General features: G+C 37.4%; 1 long non-coding RNA gene across 1 annotated transcript; it reads left to right on the forward strand.

The window, feature by feature from the left end:
* Positions 1 to 4,521: 4,521 nt before the first annotated feature.
* Positions 4,522 to 5,386, forward strand: LOC124880212. The gene is made up of 4 exons (XR_007041264.1): positions 4,522 to 4,620; positions 4,694 to 4,823; positions 4,912 to 5,002; positions 5,089 to 5,386. It is a non-coding gene; the product is annotated as an uncharacterized LOC124880212 (long non-coding RNA).
* The last annotated feature ends 11,381 nt before the right edge of the window (positions 5,387 to 16,767 follow it).

Genomic DNA, 16,767 nt, shown 5'->3' on the forward strand with positions numbered 1-16,767 from the left:
AAGTCAAGTCAAGTTTAATTATATAGCGCTACTATGGAGAGCCGTTTCATTCAAAATTTAATAAATTAATAAATACTGCTATTGATGAATTATTAATAAATATTCCATGAAATAAAACAAAATAATTATGTTAAAAAATGTCGTCAAAAATCATCTTATTTTACTTAATTCATTTCAAGATGTATTTAATTTACTTAAAGATTTATTTATTTATTTAGTTTAAAACTGAACTTGTTTGCTTTGAAAACTGCTTTGCTTTGTATTGAAAATTCAGTTTCATTACTTTCACTTTGAGGAACTGAAATTCAATTTCAGTTCCAAAATTCAGCTTTTTGTGTCACACATCTGGGTTTTTGAAGCCCGAGATCAATCAAACATAGATTTACTGATTCATGGATATCATTCACTATTGCTGTGTCCAAATTCAGAACTGCATCCTTTGAAGGACGCATTTGTAGGCTTATAACGTCCTGGATGAGGCGACGAATACTGTCCAATCTCCAAGGTTTCAACAAATGCGTCCTTCTTTTCCCCAGATTGGTCGGTGTATCCTCCATGTCCCACCCTATCCCATGATTCATTGCGGGTTGAAGTAGATTGTTCTACGGAAGTAGCAAAGGCTGTAGGAGAAAGAAAGGTTGTGAATAAAATTGGATATATTGCGCTTTCTGTGAAACAACTGAACTTTTACAGTGTTTTTAGACAAGAATGTAGTTGTGTAAACCTAAAATATCTGATCATTTTATCAAGATATCGCTTAATTGCACAAATGCAATTAAGCTGTCAGCTGACCGGGTGGTTGAAGTGCGCTAAACCCCGAGAGAACACCTGATTGTTGTTGTCGCACATTGTTTTCAAAATCCCGCTGGGTTTCCCCAATGGGTGGAAGTTAAACAGATATAATTCAGTCAGATGAAATCTAATATTAATGTTCGGTTTATTATAATAATAATAATAATTATCATGATTTTTATTATGCTCTGCAAACTGATTTAAACTTTGTTCCTGAAGTTAATATGTTAGTGTTTAAGTTGTTGAAAGCTTTGCAAATAAATTAAGCAAATGGTATTTGTCATCAATGCATTGTATCTAGTGTTAGACATTTATATCTATGAACACAAAAACGATTTCAACATTTTAAATGGCTGAATAATGAACAAGATCATAAAACAATAACATTTTAAAAATAATAGGATTATAAGCCATCAGCAATATGTAAAAGGGTAAATAAAAACCGTGTAGTCATTTACAGTAGAGACAGCGTTATTAACCTTCAGGCTCCATTTGTTCGGCTCCACAGCTCTGCGCTTCACGCTAACACGGTTGCTAGGCAACAGAAGTTACGCTGAGGTAAGGGCAAGAGAAATGCAGACCGACGTAACACCGACGGCACACTAGGCTAATTTGGCATGTTTAGCTAATAGCTACAGGTAGCATAAGTGTTACTGTTTGACCATCATTTGTTTACATGATGCTTCCTGTAGATGTTCATTTGACTTGGTGATTGACATCTGCCAAGCTCATGTATCCTGCACTGCTCCAGCTCAACATGCCGTAAAGGAAGTTTAACCTGATGTGAAACGTAAATCGATGAATCTGTGTTTGATTAATCTGTGGCTATCCTCATGGACCTGGATGTATGACACAAAAAACTGAATTTTGGAACTGAAATTGAATTTCAGACCTGAAAGTGAAAGTAGTCGAACTGAATTTTTAATACAACAAAATACATTTTAAAAGCTAATGAATTCAATTTCAAACCATAAAATTCAGTTTCAGTTTAGTGAAATTCATTTTCAAACCAATGCATTTAATTTCAAATTACACAAATGCAAATTCAGTCAGAGCAATTCAAATTCAGTTTCTGAGGGCACAAGTTTCTTCCCATAGTTTTATTTTGTGACACTTTTATTTTGTAAACTACATTACATATTTTGGTGACTTTTATTTTTTAACCCCGTTTTTCATTTTAAGCTCTTTTTCTTTGTGTTCTTATATTCAAATGAGGGGGCGGAGTTTTATCTGTGGGGCGGCGCTGGGACAGCAGGGCCGAGCTCAATTCGTGGCAGTGGCAGGCAGCATTGACTGCTACAGCATGCCGGAGCTACAATTTACAAGCTTAACAAATTACAAATAATCATGGCAACAAATAAATTTGAAAAACAATATAAATACCCTTACCACAAAATAAGAATCCTATAAATAAGTACCTGCCACGGTGGTTGCCGCTGTCTTTGTGGAAGCTGTTTGTGCAATAAGTCTTTGTCATTCAATTCAATTCAGTTCAGTTTATTTATATAGCACCAATTCACAACACATGTTGTCTCAAGGCACTTCACAACAGTCAGGTACATACATTCCAATTAATCCTAACCATTGAACAGTGCAGTCAGATTCAGTTATTTATTCAAATTGGATAAATATCTATCTAAGGAAACCCAGCAGATTGCATCGAGTCAGTGACTTGTAGCATTCACTCCTCCTGGATGAGCATGTAGAGACAGTGGACAGTCACTGGTGTTGACTTTGCAGCAATCCCTCATACTGAGCATGCATGTAGGGATAGTGGAGAGGAAAAACTCCCTTTTAACAGGAAGAAACCTCCAGCAGAACCAGGGTCAGTGTGAGCGGCCATCTGCCACGACCGACTGGGGGTTTGAGAGAATCCTTTTCAGCACGGCATTTTTCATCTGAAAAAGGGAATGCAACAGACCTCAAAAACCAGGTTGTTTATACTAACCGATCTACTATCATTTTATAGAAGGTTCAACCTGGTTAAATAAAGCAGAGAATGTAAATATTTCAATTTCAAGGCCATAATTAATGATGAATAAGGCAGATATTGTAATTATTAAATTACCTAGTGTTGGTGCAATTGATTTAGATTTAATGTCTTATAAGACTTCTTCACCTCTAAAAAGATGTGAGATATGTATTTTTATTTAATTACTTAATTCAGTGCATATAGGGGAAAAAAATCTCAGGGTGCGCACAGCCTGCCTAAGACAATTAGATATGACTTACATCTTTGTAGACAAATGTTTTATTGGATAGCAAACATATTTAACCTTTAAGTACTTTTGTAACATTGCAATATATCAGTATAAGCAAAGCTTAACATCATGAATGACATAGCACTTCCCTCCATGGGAAACCAATTACCTAAAAAAAGTTGATTTTACATAAGCATTTACTGGAGAATAAATTCCAACACTATTCCTTTCTGTTTAAACACATTTCCAATTATACCTCATCATCTCTTTTTGGAAATGAAAATATAGATTAATGAATCTGCTAATTTATTTTTATTATGCTAGTGATTAGGCTGTGTGCATGGGTGACCTCTCGAGGTCCTTTCTACATAGAGTGCAGAATTTCATGCTGTACGACAGTACAAAAAAGAAGGGGGAAAAGAAACGTGTCAATAAATAGAATGTTTTGTTTTTGATTGGAATGGCATTCCTTACATTCACAATCAAACCCCTTGGTGAGACCAACAAATGGGTGGAAGACAATACATCAAACATCATGTGCAAAGTGAAATACTGTTTTAGAAACTTGTTAAATCCAAGCTACAACAATGTTAGTTTGATGAGTCTGTACCTAACAATTTGAAGCACGCTGCAGCTGCAATGAGGATCATATATAAAATCTTCATATTCATCAGGGGGCCGTAATGTGCACTGTGAATCACACTGCACCATATGAGTGGGAAAGAAGCACATTTGCGCAAATTATTTGTGTTGACTTGTTGTGACAACTGGCCTAGTTGCACTAAAATCTATAGAGGTAATTTTCTATTTTTTTTAATTATCATTTGTCAGATTTCCCGCAGTGGACTATGTCTCTCTGTGGACGAAGAGCATTTTATTTCCTCCTCCGACACGTTGCAGAAGTGCTGGGACAAACACAGGATGAGTGACTAAGAAAACAATTCCCCTGGATATGCCTGTTGTCTCGCTTTTCCTTTCTGCCGTGCTCTCTCTGCATCTCTTCGGGGACTGAATCACATTTCTGTTTTTTCTTCCCTCTTCTGTCTCTCTGTCATACATACAGGAGCTGCATGGGCACATCCACGTCAACATCCACGCACACGCCTGACAAATCCCCCCCATCATCTCTTTCTCCCAACACACACCTCTTCGTTCTGCCAAAAAGTCGATAAATAAATGCATTGTCTCTTGACTTTCTGCTGTTGGCATCAGCCTGTCTAAATTGTCTGAGAAGGCAGCGAAGTGTGAAATTGAGTTCAGAACTGTACGTTGTGTGAGGTGGCACAAAGATGAGCGCATGTTTTCCTATTTATTCATATTGCGGTAGCACTCAGTCGCAGTTTTTGCAAGAGGGGGGTCAGTTAAACACATCGAGGGGTTGGTTGATGGAAATATGACAAGCTTAAAGAAACGGCTCCTGCGATGGAGCAATAGGTTTTTCTTCTGAGGGCTAAATAAAGCTTTAAAGTGAAAATGTGCAGTCACAGTGAGTCCAAAAGTTATTTTCCCCTTTCCTTTTTTTGTCTCCAGTCTCCAGGGTGCTTTGAACCAGGACGGCTTCTTTTGATAGTCACTATCATTGTTCTAAATGTCACAAGCCCCGTGGTTGCATGTAAAGCAAAGAAAGGTAATTCAACTTGAATCAGTAGGCACAGATTGAATAACTTCACAGTGATTTGCTCTCTTCTATTTTTGAAAAGATGAATTTCTGTCCCAAAGCCCAAGGGTCCACACAAGAATAATAGCACCTGCCTGTGCTAATTTGCCAAGAACAAATGATTTCGGTGGAGGGTGTAACTTTTGTGGCGCCTTCCGGTGATTTAATCAGAGGTATTACGCAAACTGTCGCTTCCTCAGCTCTTTTTTTTCTCACCTTTCTGTGATGAATGTGTTGTTACTGGATGATATATGTTTATAGATTGCCAGGGAAAACCACTGTTTTTAAGAGTTATGGCTTCCACCCGCACATCATAGGAGCGGGGTGTGAGAAAATCATTCAGGGATTTCAGGTTTGTCTCTCACTTTCACTGAGTGTAACGCATGATAAATGTACATATATTTAATCCAAAAAACACTCTGAAAACTTTGTTTGCAGACTAAGCCCTTTTAGTTTCCTTCCCCACTGTCACCGCAGAGGTAGAAGTGTCCTTGACCACCACCAGAATCACAAGCATGGAGGTCGTCCACTTGGACGTATTTTATGTGGGAGTGACAGGAAAATGAATGGCAGCATAAATTGGATTAAAGTTTCTGCCTTGTCAGCATTACCTTTAGGAAATGTAAGCAAGCTATTTGTACAGCACATTTCCAACTATGTACACTTGTAGAACTGTTTTATCTTTGGTGATATTACAATTTTAAACTTTAGTGTATTTTATTGTGTTTTTATGTGACACTCTAAAATAAAGTAGTGCATAACTCTGAAGTGGAGTATTGTTATTATGAATATGAATATTTAATAATAATACTATAATATTTTTTTTATAATATTTTGATCTGTTAAGGGTTTTCCTGTGAAAACCAGCCCAATAAGACAGTGGTATTAGGACAAAATTGAAAGGGATGACCCAAACTCTGGCATTATTGAACAGCAAAACTCTGTACAACACTGAATGAAATCATACAATTTCTTGAAATACAAGAATTTATTAACAAAAATAAGTCAACTCGAAGTCAAACATATTTCAATCAACAAACTCTTTACTATGCTAAAACAACCCAACTAAACTACCAGGCAGAATGAAAGAATAAGGAAGACTAAGGGCCATGTACAATATAAATAAGAGAATCAAAGATGGTTGAAAACCATGACCGAAAGAGTGATGCAATATTACTATGTAATATTTATGTTTGAGAACCAAGGATTATCTTGAAAAATCTGGAAATAAGGTTAAGTTAGTCTTAACTTGAACCAATTTAGGCAATAATTGGTAGACGTTTAAATAACCATTCACAATGCAAGATCAGATAAAACAGTTTGATAAAACATAAAACAAATTATTTGCTGAATAAAATCAACTTTCTGGATGACCAATTCTCAACGGTGTTTAATTAGCTGCCATTACTTATTAAAATAATATTTAAGGAAATATGATTTTGTATAAAAACCAAACCTTTGTGGATAAATAGATCTTTATGGTGTTTAAATAGCTTGATTTATTGAAATAATATTTATGGAAACATTAAGGAAATATTAAAATATTTAAGTAAATATTATTTTGAATAAGAACCAAATCTTTCTGGGTAAATTGGTCTTAATGGTGTTTAATTCGTTATCAAGTTTAGTTTTAGCAAAATAATATTTAGGGAAATATTATTTCCTAGATTGAAAACTACTCAACCTTTTTGGGTAAATGATCTTCAGCTGACTCATAGAAGGCAAGCACATGTTATTAGCTGCTTAGCGGATGGGGCTAACAAAAGAACTTGTAGCTTATCATCAGAATCAAACACATATCTTTAAAATACTACTAATAAAACGGTTGAAATGCATAAGAGTGGACGGCATGTTATAGCCGATCTTCTGTGTTTAAAATCAGCCTTTAAATAAAGTTTGTCTTAACTTTAAAAACATAAACACAGAACACACAAACTGAGCACATGCTTAACAGCTAATCTGCTAGCGGAGTTCTCAACATAAACAAAACCAAACTTCATAAAATGAACTTTGTTTAGATCATTTCATTCTAAGCTAATCTCTGCGCAAACACTACCTCTTATGTGAACCGTGCTGAGGAGTACGGTTCAGCACAGTTGTCCGGGGCGATGAAGTTGAGGAAAGCATCCACAGTGAACAAAGTAAAGGGTTAACTTGCAGGTAACCTACGTAGCTGTGGGAGGGTGCTCGTTCTGCAGGCCTGGGCAGAATTACACGCAGAGCGGCGTTGTATTGCGGTACCTCTGTACTTCCTTCAGACCTGGAAAAACTGCTCCACTCGGCGTTGTAGAGACAGAGTCTCTGCTGGAAACTATCTGGAATGCAGTTTGCTTCTGTAGACCTCAGAAAGAAAAGTCAAGCCACACTTGCACTTTAATTACCCCGTTCATGAATAAATACTGGATACACAAACAGCAATTCATTCCTACTTAACTTAGTGCATATGATCATATGACACTCTTGGATCCAATTTGAAGAGTTATATCTGTTTGCCAGCAAAGAGACATTAGCGCAAAGTTTCTTATAAATAAAAGTCTGAAAGTCTGGCATGTCATGTATTCAGCCGCCTTTATGCTGACAATGCTAAATAAAATCAACTGGTAACCTTCAGAAGTCACCTTATTAGTAAACAGAGTCCACCTGTGTGCAATTAAATTCCAGCATAAATGCATCTGTTCTGTGAAGGCCTCAGATGTTTTTTTAAAGGAGTTTAAAGCAAGATTACAAAACACTTTCTCCAGCTTTGAACTTTTGCTATAGCTATGTATGAGCCCTCATCTAAAAATGGAAAGAGTGTGGCACATCTACTAAGACCTGGACATCCACTTAAACTGGGCAAGAAGAGCCTTAATCAGAAACGCAGCTGAAAGGCCCATGGTAACTCTGGAGGAGCAGCTGAAATGCACAGCTCAGTTAGGATAATGTTCATCCATGTATTGTCTGTACCCACCTGTCCTTGCAGGGTTGCAAATATAGACAAGGTGCCTATCTCCAGGGGTCATTGGACGAGAGAGAGGTACACCCTGTTCAGGACGAAACTAAAGCACAGCCAGGAAAACAGAAGCAAGATCCAAAAACGTAAGATGGAAATAAGAATAACTAAAACCTAAACAAAAACCACAACCCCCCTAAATCATGACGGTAGCACTTTTAGCTAAATTGAAATTGTGTCTCTGCTCTGTTCTCTCAAACCCCCAGTCGGTCGTGGCAGATGGCCGCTCACACTGAGCCTGGTCCTGCTGGAGGTTTCTTCCTGTTAAAAGGGAGTTTTTCCTCTCTGCTGTCGCTACATGCATGCTCAGTATGAGGGATTGCTGCAAAGTCAATGCCAGTGACTGTCCACTGTTGCTACATGCTCATCCGGGAGGAGGGCATGCTGAAAGTCACTGACTGGATGCAATCTGCTGGGTTTCCTTAGATAGAAAAACTTTGTATCCAATTTGAATAAAAAGCTAACTCCGACTGCACTGTTCAATGGTTAGGATTAATTGGAATGTATGTACCTGACTGTTGTGAAGTGCCTTGAGACAACATGTGTTGTGAATTGGTGCTATATAAATAAAACTGAATTGAATTGAATTGAAACATATACAGCTAATCCATGTGATCAGTTTTGGAAATCGGCAGGGTGATTGGTAGCAGTGATCGGCAGCATAAAACCTGATTGGAGCACCCCTACAATGTACATATTTATGATGTTTTAATCTGATATATTTGTTAAACATGAGTCTTGGGCTTGGGTGGTTTCTTTGCAAAGCTTTCATTTAGATGTAGGAGCTAAGATGCTCTTGCAGAACAAGATTACTTCACCAAATAAATCATTGAAAAACAAATAAATGGATGCCGGCTTGAATCTGTGTTTTTGCTGGAGACAAGCTTGCAAACATTTTTCCCTTGACAGGTCTGAGTTAGTGTTACTGGCTACAAACGTTACAGTTGAAGACCTAATCAAAAGATGTGCTTCCGGAAGTAAAGATAAAGTAGCTGTTGCTGAGTTCCGACATCATTTTGGACCAGATGCTTGTGTGAGCCTCTGCCTTGACCATACTAGTTTCTTTTTCTCTTTTTTGTAAAATAGTTTCTACTTTTGTTTACATATAGTACCAAAAGCTGTCACTTTTATTAAGTTTACTTTATTTAATGCTTTAACAGGTTAACCCCTTGTAGAGTCTCTGAATTTGCCCTAAACCACCACATAACAGTATGTACAGCACCGATGCCTGTTGATGCATGTTTAGCACATATCAAGGACCATATTGGAAGCACTTTGCCCAGCAATGCCTATGTGCTGATTTGTATACTAAATAAATAAACTTCTATATAAATAAACTTCTATTTTTTTGTGCTATTGTCAGTGTGTTCTCATTGACAGCAAAAACACATTTGTTGGTGAGTATGCTGTTTTGCTAAGTACATTTTACATAAAACATGCAAATATATTTGGATGTTTTAATGGTTTGAGTGAATTATGATATTCATGTCCCTAGTAATACCTTGTTCATAAATGTAGCTAACACACATTCACACACCTACAATATGCACCAATACCCAAATAAAGCAAATGGTTGAAGTTCATGGAAACACAGGTTACTATTACAGCAATTTGGCCCCTGCCTACTTTAAGGCAATTAGAATTCTGTCTTGAGATATCCTTTTTGTGGAGCCATTCACATGTAAGCAACCACGTTCTCTATGTTGTATGCCTGAAATGCCAGGAAGAAATACAATATCTAGACATATATCACAAAAATAGCTGAGCCACAAACTTTGATACAGAAAATGGCCACATCAAAATGGTGAAAAAAACCTAATGTATGTAAATCACACTACCTCAAGGACATATTGGCCTGTTAACTCCTTTCAAGCCTTTGCACCCATTAACTAAGTGAATTCACAATTACTGTCATACTAATTAACATACCATTTGGCCCTGTCTTTAATTTTCAAAGAGCCACTATCTTCTATTTCAACACCGTGAAAAAACATAAACTAACAGATTGCGTTTTGCACAGAACAAGTTGTTTGCCCTTTTCTAAAATGCAAAGCCATTCTAATGCGCTCGGTAATTAAATTAGTTTAAAAAAAACACTGGGCTGTGGTGCCTGTGCGTGCCAGATTGCCACTAACGGTTGCTTATAATGGAGAATAAATTCATCTCGTTTTGCTCGAGGCTTGTTTTGAGGCGTGAACTTGAAAAGTGCAAAGCAGATAATGAAGACAGGCTTGAATAGTTATGGATTGATATCCTTTTTAAGCATTTGGTTCTATAGAATACATTATGATTTGATTAATCGGATTTGTTCAGGAAATGTGCTTGTGCAAGAAAAAAACGCCATCATGAAAGCAAATCCCTTCCTATTAAAGAAACATAAATCTGTTGAATTAAACATCTTTTTAGGGGAACAGCATTATGCCAATTGAACTCTTCAGAGCCGCGATTAAAGGGCGCTGGTTGGTAATTACCTGTACATTCTTTCCAACCTCTTCCAGTGTTTCTTCTTCAGCCACTTAAAAGTCTCTAAAGTTAAAAATCTATTTTGCTTCCTTTCTTATCGTCTTTGACTTTCTGAAAGCCATAATCCCCACAGACGCTTTGCCATTAAGAGACCGCCAGCCAGCAACTCCCTTGAAGTTTACTCGAATCAATATTTCAGCACCGAATGGCAAGTTGAGCCTTAAACAAAAATAATTTTCCTTGACAACCTGGACAAGCATTAAACCAGTTAGAACCAGTTAGACGAGGTACACCCTCTTCAGAGCCTATTAAAAGTCTTTTAATGAGTGGAGAGTGAAAGGCAGCAGTGGACCCCCTGTTGGCTTTTGATACAATGCAATCCTGATGATGTTAAGCAGTCTCCTGCATGGAGAAACTACTAGCAGGCATTGCTCAGGTGTGATTTTGACCCATTTGCACAGAAAAAAATCTCTTCAAATCATTAAAGCTCTTTGAGGCACCATATTTAGAAGGGTTTCCATTAACTTTCAATTGCATACATGTTTACAAGTTTTATTTTCTCTGTAAAACCAGCTGTGTAATTGTGATCATTGTGTTGCTGAAAATGTGAGACATCTTCAGATTTTAATCAAGAATGTCCCATTACATTTCTCCATTCATCCTTCTTTTGGTTTTATGAGGTCTGCCGGAGCAATACACTGAAAAACAGGTCTACAACATGATGTTATCTCCTCCAACCTTCACTGTTGGTAAGGTGTTTTTGGGGTGATATGCAATGCCATTGTTCTTTCAAAAATTGGTGTGTGTAATGACCTGGGGATGAGAGTTCAAAGAGTTCAATTCTGGTCTCAGACTGACCAGACTGTATTTTCACAGTATTTCATTGGCTTGTCCAAATGTTGGATAGCAAAATTAAAACAACCTCTCTCATGCTTTTTCTTCTACAGTGGGATCCTGCTAAATAAGCGAGCATAAGGGTAACTGCAGTCAAGTGGTTGATAGATGCAAACATTAGGGATGGATGGATGGATGGATGGATGGATGGATGGATGGATGGATGGATGGATGGATGGTCATTTGCCATTATATGAAACACAAATAAAGGCTAATTTGATTACTGAGTTTTTTAGATTTGATGGGCAGAAGATTGTATTTTTTCAAAGTCAACAGAGCCTCAACTCACCAAATTACATATAAGGTTCTGTGCTCTAAGCAAAATACTCATGCTAAAAAAAAACATAAGCAAATCATGCCTCTGTTTTAAGACTATATTGTTTTTGTTTTTATTATTTGAATTAGTCCCTAAATTAAGCATTATATTATACACAGACAAACTCTTGGTAAATTAACCCTGGATTTTCTCTGGTTGATGTCATTTTAATCACATTGAAGCATGACTTACACTGAATAAAAATACCAAATGAAGAATCCTTATTGTTCCAGGTTTTATTCTTCATTTCTCCAAACCTGGAGGTATTTATCTATGGGCTGCTTGTTTCTCATTTATCTGTGTCCATGTATGTATATATGTGTTTGGCTGCATGCTGAATGAGCTGGTATTGAATATTTTAGGAGACTTGGGGCAAAAAGAAAATGTGCTTTCAAATATAACAATCACCTCTGTGTGCCTTACATTCGTTAAGTATAGAATGCATTAAAACATCATGACAAGATACAGAAGTACAGCAGATTGAAAATTGTAAGGGAGGCACAAGACAACATGCTGTATGAATATATATACACTCAGTAAGCAACAAGATCACATTTTGCCCCCAGAGCATGCTTTTTTACCATGTAATGTCATACAGTTCTTGTATTATGTGCATCCGAAGCATCACTCAGAACAGAAAGCCGATACTTCTTTGAGTGATGAAGGATGTAGAAATCTGTGCTCTACTCCACGCTTCAGAAATTCTTATGAAGGATTATTTTTGTGTGGTTGGGTTGCCGCTGACTTATTTCCTGTTTCCATTACTAGTTTACATCACGCATTTATTTTTTCTTTAGAATTCTTGTCATTCCATGTTTGCACAGATTTTATACGTCATTTTTTTTTAAAAGTCAAATTGAGCCTCAATGGAATGCAGCTCATGTAATTTAAAGTCTAAGTGAAAGTGCAAAAAGCTGGTAGGTCTTAAACATAGTTTAAAAATAATTTTGGTGTATATTTTTTCAGTTCAGACTGGATCAGTGAGATGAAAAAAATGCAGTCAAGACTATCAAACAAACTGAAACACACCCTTTAGTTTGGCACCAGTAGGAAGCTAAGAAGCAGATTTCCACCTACTGTCTTTATTGGATAATGTTAAGCCAGAGGCAGTTATCTTACAATACTTAGAAGTTGAATCTTCTCTGTCACTCTTTCACTATTCCTTTTTTTCTGCAAGTTACCCGGAATGCTGACATACACATGTCTTAAAAGTGGTGGAAGCTTCTTCTCCAATGCTATTGTAGCTGACTCTTGTCAGCCAGCCCAATGAGAAGTCTATTAACTGTGAGCACAACAGAGCAGTTCAAAAAGTACTTCCTTTCTTGCTTCTAAGTAACACCACCCAAAACACATACAACAGTGTGTCAAACTTAAGGCAAACTCCTTCATATCTAGGAGCTTATAATAGTAGCTTAGACCTTTTTCGTCAAAGTCATGCTGACAGCAACTGGATATCATTTTGCATTATTGTCTTTATTTTAACAACAAATATTGTATTTTAATATCATCACCTCTATTAAAGCTACTGTAAGTTTACAACATTCACAGATTGTGTGAAGTTTTGGCCTGTAATGTGATAACTGTTGTGCAAAAATCAATCAGATGATAAGTCTTTACTATTTTCTGAAATGCTGTTTTTGACTACCTCGATTTGTTGCTTCATTGATACAAATAACTGCACATTTTTGGCTTTACCTGGTTCTTTGACCATGGCTGGCTTGTCTACATGCAGTTTGGCATGTAGACATGGTCAAGACGATCTGCTCCAGTTCAAACCGAGCATCAGAATGGGGAAGAAAGGTGATTTAAGTGACTTTGAACGTGGCATGGTTGTTGGTGCCAGATGGGCTGGTCTGAGTATTTCAGAAACTGCTGATCTACTGGGATTTGCACGCACTACCATCTCTAGTGTTTACAGAGAATGATCCAAAAAAGAGAAAATATCCACTGAGCGGCGATTTTGTGCCCAAAAAATGCCTTGTTGATGCCAGAGGTCAGAGGAGAATGGCCAGACTGGTTCGAGCTGATGGAAAGGCAACAGTAACTCAAATAACCACTCGTTACAACCAAGGCATGCAGAAGAGCATCTCTGAACCTACAACATGTCGAACCTTGAGCCGGATGGGCTACAGCAACAGAAGACCACACCAGGTGCCACTCCTGTCAGCTAAGAACAGAAAATTGAGGCTACAGTTCGCACAGGCTCACCAAAATTGGACAATAGAAGATTGGAAAAACATTGCCTGGTCTGATGAATCTCAATTTCTGCTGCGATATTCCGATGGTAGGGTCAGAATTTTGCGTCAACAACATGAAAGCATGGATCCATCCTGCCTTGTATCAACAGTTTAGGCTGGTGGTGGTGGTGTAATGGTGTGGGGGATATTTTCTTGTCACACTTTGGGCCCCATAGTACCAACTGAGCATCGTGTCAATGCCACAGCCTACCTGAGGATTGTTGCTGACCATGTACATCCCTTTATGACCACACTGTACCCATCTTCTGATGGTTACTTCCAGCAGGATAATCATCTCAAACTGGTTTCTTGAACATGATAATGAGTTCACTGTACTCAAATGGTCTCCACAGTCACCAGATCTCAATCTAATAGAGCACCTTTGGGATGTGGTGGAACAGGATATTCGCATCATGGATGTGCAGCCGACATATCTGCAGCAACTGTGTTATGCTATCATGTCAATATGGACCAAACTCTCTGAGGAATTATTCCAGTACCTTGTTGAATCTATGCCATGAAGGATTAAGGCAGTTCTGAGTGCAAAAGAGGGTCCAAACTGAATGTAACTGGCATAACAGCTAATTACTGACAAACCCGCCAACTCTGGACACAGGGATCCTCTTTAACAAGTATCCCGGACTAGCCCCCACTTATGTTACAACCCCAGGTCTAGGGGATCAGGGGGTGGGAACATAAAAATGAGTCCATACTTAAAAGGAGAACATTTAAGGGGATTTATTACAAGGAGCAGGGTTCCAACATACAATATGGCTGACAGAAAATGACAAATCCAGACCAATCTTCTCAAACACAACACTCTAGATTGAACTAGAACACAAACAAGCATTTAACCAAACTGGTAAGCAGAGCAAGGAGGGTCAGCAGCACCAAAATAATGTGCAGCTGCCAAAACAGTCTCCAAACAAACCACACAAAGCAAAGCAGGGGTCAGCTGTACAAAACCTCTTCCAAAAACTGCCCCACTGAAAGAGTGAATCCAGGAGCCTTTTGTAGGATGCAAGTGGGTCTCATCATCCACTGATTGGCTTGGTGATTCAGCAGGTCCAATCAGGTTCCTCAGCAGCCTCCAGGCAGCCAATCATCTGAGTGTGCTCCTACACCTGAATCTGGATAAAAGAAAAGACTGCAAGACCAGAGGTCGTAACACTGTATAAGAATGGTGACATGCAAGTAAATTTGCCTTGCTTTCTTAAAGATCATTGTGGCTGTTATCTCTAGTTGTATAAGTATTAGGGGTGTAACATGATTTCATGCCACAGGATCTCACAGCAGTGAAAACACTAAATATTTCCTTTGAAAGTTAAGTCTGTCCCACACAGTGCTATCCAGTTGCTGTCAACATGTGGTTGCATATGTACAAGTAACTGTAAGCTATTATAATGGATCTTGGATTTGAATATTTGCACTTTAGTCTTGAGAGTATCTATCTACACTTTAGACTCTTATTTTGAAGTACCCCCCCCCCCCCCCCCCCCCCCCCCCCCCCCCCCCGCTGCAATTTTGCACCTTTGCAGTTTTCATACTGTCTGCTGTAGGAAATGCACTACCAACCATTCTTCAAATCCTATCACCCTAAAGACGTTTTGTACCCACCTAATAGACATCTTGAATCTATATTCAAATGCAATTTTAAATACAGCCTACTAATAACATTAAAAACATATAATTTCAAACGTAAAATCAAACTAAAATATATATAATTATTGTTTACTTGTGGTTCTGTAATAATTGATAGCTTATGTTTCTTCAGTCAGTTATTTAGTCATTTAGAAAAAATAATAGAAAATTTGTAAATTATTCATGAACAGTTTGTCTTTAATCATCTATAACATTAGAAATACTTTGTGCATGACTGTGGGGATAAAGTAATTTGTTTAAAGTTAATAAATCATGGTAGAAAAGGATGAAATTGTAACTCTTTCATATGGAAATAGGCAATGACTACTGTGCAAACTGAACTGTAACTCCCACCAACCTTCAGTAACATAGACACTGAAAAACATTTAAATTGTTTATGTGGTAGTATGTTTGGTACTCTGTAAAAAAAAGAAAGTGTCACTAAGTAACAAACAAGCTGCAAATTATTTGTAAGCACTTCAAAATATGGCTACTGCCTAATTTCTAATCCTCAAATTACATTAATGTTGACATTAGCTTTGTAGCTTATTGCTGCTGATCTAAAAGGCTATTTCACTGTTCTTGTTCAAAATATCAAATAGTTGGTTCCTTAAACCAGAGTTTAAGATAACAGAAACCTTTACTCTGTTTGTAACTAATAATGCTAAAGTTAGCCTGTTAGTAGTCAATATTATATTGTAGAAATATTGTCTCCTGAACCCAAAGTTGTGTATGATCCAGTCTTGTAAGATGGATGTATCATTAAACCTCTAATAAATATTACTTCATTTTGTTAGATTTTCTGTTTGACGCAGACAACTACAATTGCTACAGCTATTATGTTTATGAACTGTTATAAATCTCTTTAAATTCGTGTATAGTGCTGCAATTTTTCTCTGCTTTTTGAGGTGCCAAGCATTATACGCCAAAGTATTAGGACTGTACCTGTTTCCCGATAATACTCTACAGTCTACTTTTCTCAGATTTTAATTAGCAGTGAATGTTTTGAGAATATGAAGAAGTCTGTTGTTAACACCCAGAAACTTTTTAATAACTTTTCCGCTTAATTTACCTTTTGCACAGATGTATCTGTAATGAGTTGCCTTAAAGGTTTCCTGAAAACTAACATCAAAAAGGTTATTTTGGAGCTCTATAAAAGTTAATGGTATCCATTTGTACTGCAGCTTTCCAAACCCATTATGAGCTTAATTAGATGCTGGTATCCTTTCTCCGTCTGTTTTTGTGGTTTCAAACTGAAAACAGCACCAGTTAGTTTCCGTTTAGTTTGCTATGTTTCCTTTCTTGGAAACTTTCTAATTAATACATTCAACTTTCAGGCACTCTTTCACTCCATGTTTAGTCCTGTAGCTGTCTACTGTCCAGTTTTCTTTTCTTGTGCATGCATAGAACTGTCTCCGTTTGACAACAACTATTTGCTACTTTGGAATTTTTTGCAGCAATTACATATGACTCACTTTTATCCCCTGTGCTTTTCAGTCATCTGGACAATGACAGAGGGAGTCATTTTTCATATTTTTCTGTATGCCCACTTGCTCACTGTCACAGGCACTGTT

This window comes from Girardinichthys multiradiatus, chromosome 14 (assembly GCF_021462225.1).
Source record: "Girardinichthys multiradiatus isolate DD_20200921_A chromosome 14, DD_fGirMul_XY1, whole genome shotgun sequence".
Taxonomy (NCBI): domain Eukaryota; kingdom Metazoa; phylum Chordata; class Actinopteri; order Cyprinodontiformes; family Goodeidae; genus Girardinichthys; species Girardinichthys multiradiatus.